Raw genomic sequence first — 4,453 nt, forward strand, 5'->3', positions numbered from 1 at the left:
ATACAGCCACAAGCTTCATTGATCGAAACAGTTGATTTGTTGTCATCCTTGTTATTCATCCTTATAACATATAAAAACTTCAATAAATATATAAATTAATTAAACATCTGGCAAATACAATATTTACACAATATTTATTAATCATTATATATTGTTCTTTTTTTTCATAATTTTTTGGAGTTGACACAACAATTGAAACAGAGAGCTAAGATCAAAATGCTCTCCCAAGAGAAGAGCTAACCTATATTATATAAGTTAACTATTAATTATATAAGTTAACTATTCTCTCAAAAAGAAAACTTTCTTGCTGGTTTTCTTCTTTATTTTCATTCACTTTTTCACTTCACTTCATTTTTTCACGAGACTAGTCTCTCTTGAGGTTTCTCACACAACACTACTAAACGGATAATATAGGTTATATTTCCCTCTAAATTTCTGTTCTCAGCTCTTTAAATGGAACATTGAAACAGTCATTTAAATAGAAAGAGAGCAATAAAGAAGGAGGAAATGAGACAGGGCAACTTGCTTATTTCGCGCATGCGCACTTCATTTTGGCCACACAAAATCGGGAGAGTTGCGCTACTGTATATACTGTGGTAATAGTGTATTAGTTTGAGTAGCCTTTTGACGTTTCTGACATGTGCGTGCAGATATATAAAATATTTTTAAAAATACTTAGTTTATAATTTAATAATATTTTTTTATATAATATTTAAATAATTATACAGTTTAGGGAATCTGCTTCAAAAATCAATAAAATTAGATTTATTTGACGCGTTTTTGCATGAAATGAAAGGGTCTGTCAGAAAAAAGTGTCACTATGCTCCGCGAATTTATAATACTATTACTATTTGTATTTAATACTATTACTAATGTTAATTAAAAAGTTGCAGCGTAGACAGTGTTTGCTTGGACATTTATATAATATTTTTCGAAAAAAAACTTCATCTTTATCAAACTCATTTGTTGGTGCAAGGCGGCCCTCATTTCGCGTGGAAGGTTATAAATCTAGTAGAACTTTGCTTCTTGAATGTACAACTTTTTACGCGAAAGTAAAAAATGGGTTTGGTTAGGCTTAGGTTTTTTAACCTAACGAAACGACATGGATTTACACGCAAAATGAAGACAATCTCACATAAAAAAATGCGCAGTATTTCGGAGCTGTGACAGATTTTTTAACCTCAATTGTCATCAATTTTAACATTTAATATCTGGTTCGTGAAGCGACATTTTTTTTCTACCAGATTCTTTCATTTCATACAAAAACGCGTCGAATGAGCCTAATTTTATTGATTTTTTAGGCGAAGCCTCTAAACTATATAATTATCAAATTATAGACTAAGTATTTTTTAAATTATTTTATGTACCTGCACGCATATGTCAGAAACGTCAAAAAGGCTACTCAATATAATACACTACTATTTACACAATGTTATCAATCCGTAGAAATTAAATTATGTTATTAAGAGGATTTTCGTCATTACCAACACTATTCCGTCTTTTTTTATGAAAATTGTCGTATAACCGCAAACTGCGAGAATGGTGGAATGAAAGTGATATCTCGATCGAACTAATTTAGATGACTACTTTTGACTACTCTTTGACGGCCTCGTCCATGTTAGGCCGGGATCAGACTGTATTGAGATTAAAGATTAAGGATAACCAAACCCATTTTTTACTTTCGCGTAAAAAGTTGTATATTCAAGAAGCAAAGTTGTACTAGATTTACAACCTTCCACGCGAAATGAGGGCCGCTTCGCATCAACAAATGAGATTAAATCTCTTAAATTTTATTGAGATTAAAGATTAAGTTATACCTACCTGTAAACTTAAAAAAAATCAATTTTTTGATTATAATATTTTCTTAAAGTACACATTTTCAAAAATATTCCCTGTAAATTTCAAGTCGATCCGACAAAAATTGACGAAGTTATGTAAGTTTAAAAGTATACTGATTTGAACGTTTGGAGCAGATATAGGCAGCTGCGTTGCGCACAAAAGCAGTCCCTTTCTGCGAGTATAATAATCAGTGCGTCGATAGATTGATTGTCCGTCTTTGTCTATCTAACGGACCGAAATCGTGGACATTACCGACAGACGCTAGCAGTACAGCATTAGCAGTCGAGCAGTACACTCGACATTCGTAATATTTTATTTTGTGGGTCTCTTATTTTTTATATTATGGGTCGTGATTGAATGGATCGTGATGATAAAAAAAGATCTACAGATTTGACAATCGAAAAACCTAAATCAAGAACAGTTAAAAGGAAGCCTGTGAATCTGAAACTGATAAAATGTGATGAAAAGAGTTTTAGTGCATCAGCGCAAAAACTGGAAATGTAAGAGGACATAATTGTGCCAGAAGATTATTCTATAAAATATAGAATATTAAATTTTATATCTGTCTTTACTGTACTTTTCACTTTTGTTAAATGTAAAGAATATAATGGTAACGTGAAATTTCAAACTGCCAGTTCGCGTGGACTTCGATTCAAGATTGTTATTCTATGCGATTCGTACCTTTCTCGCAATATTTCTTCATGCCCTTATGTTGGTAATACATACGAAATAAATAGATGTTTTATTTTTACGATGCAAGTGTTAGGTTTAGGATTAAGGCTCCTGACTAGTCGCAGCGCCCATGTTGAAATCGTGACATCAGAAGCGAGAAACATGTTAATTTATGTTGCGTACTATTTTTAAATAAAGATAATTTGGATGAAAGGAAATGATGAAATCACTTTAAAACACTTGTAAAAATCGATGAAAACTGTCCTTCATCAAAAAATTCATCAAATTTATCAAAAAATGTCAGATTTCGAATGCTTTACACGGCTATTGAATATGATGCATATTAACGAAATTATTTCCATTTTTTATACGGAAAGAGATACTCACTTTTTAAAGTCGTTTTATAATAGTTTAACTGCAAAAAATTATTTTGTTATGAAGTATATAGTGCAACTCTTGAAGAAAAATCACCCCTGTAAATTGCTGTGCGACTGCTCAAAGATGAAGAAATTAAGTTTTCCATAGACAGATTTTTAGTAAACAAATGGCTTTTTGCAAAAACTAATGAATTTCAGGCTGGTTTAGGGTTAAATTTGTTTGTCATTACGAGGGCTACATTTTACGAGAATTTTAAAGCTTTGCGTTTAAATCTAAAATAAACACAGAGCGAGTAAAAAAAGGTCTTTTTCGGTGTTTTTTTTTTACTACAATAGATTTTAATGTTCCATATCTCATTTTGTAGGCACTTCGAATATCTACGTTTTTTATACCGATTTTTTTTCTATACAATCAATATCTTTTGTTTTATGAGCGAAAAACGTGCTTTTTGCAACTGTTATGTCCGGCGGACTCGCACGACTCTTTTCTTTCGTAGAGATCTGGAATTCGTCGAAATACTAAAATTTTATCTTCTTTCTTTTTTTTTCTCTATCTTAAAAACTAAAATAAGGAATCTGGTATCTCCTCGTGAATGTCGCTCCGAGATAAAAATCAATAATAAATACGTATGGAAAGCGTAAGACCGGCGCCAAGATTAACGGTCAAGTCGCGGACAATTCTCGCGAATCCGTAATTACAAAATTTAAGAAACGACACGCGACGTTCAGATTCTGGGTGGTCCCGTACGATGCATGCTTGCCTTCTCGACGCCCGAAACGTGCGTTTTTCCATAAATCTGAAGATCATAAAATTTTGGAGGACACTTTCCTCGGTACAGATTCCTGTCAACATCCTTTCCTCCCCCAAAATCTTGACCAATCCAAGAGCAAAGGAAAATCCTACTACCAGCCAACGAAATCTATGCCACCAATCCAAATTTGAGTAATCTGGGGCGATTAGTATAAAAATCGCGGTTCCGCAACCTTTGCCGCAGATTTTCTCTAAGTTCTCGAGTTATACTTGTCGGGCGATAAGTTAGAAAAGCGGTCGCAATACTCAAAGTTGATAGAGTCAGTGAGTCGATCGCAATACTCAAAGTTGATAGAGTCAATGAGTTTGTCGCGATACTCAAAAAGTTCTATCCGATTTTCGAAGCCCTCTTTCTCCAGTAGAATCAGTGTTAAAGAAACATCACCAGCCGTGCACATTCTGGTCGGAGAATCTCCAACGATAAGCATCTCAGTAGTAAGTCAGTATATCTCTATTCTCTGGCTCCCTCCTCGCTTTATCTTTTGGTAATTTATTTCAATATTTCATTTTTTTTATTATTAATTTGTTTTATTTTATTTTTATTCTTTTTTTTTTTTCTTTCTCCCTTTTGACCTCCTATAAGCAAATGAAAACATTGCAGTCCGTTCACATTATAATTTCAATCTGTCGCCGTCGCCGTACGATAATTGTTCGCCTCCTGTCGAACAATCTGTCGCCATCGCCGGTCGTTCATGTCCGCTAACACTATCATCATCCGAGGAAAATTAGGCCAAACCCTCTCAAATCTGCTCAT

This window comes from Trachymyrmex septentrionalis, unplaced genomic scaffold, assembly GCF_001594115.1.
Source record: "Trachymyrmex septentrionalis isolate Tsep2-gDNA-1 unplaced genomic scaffold, Tsep1.0 scaffold164, whole genome shotgun sequence".
Classification (NCBI taxonomy): Eukaryota; Metazoa; Arthropoda; class Insecta; order Hymenoptera; family Formicidae; genus Trachymyrmex; species Trachymyrmex septentrionalis.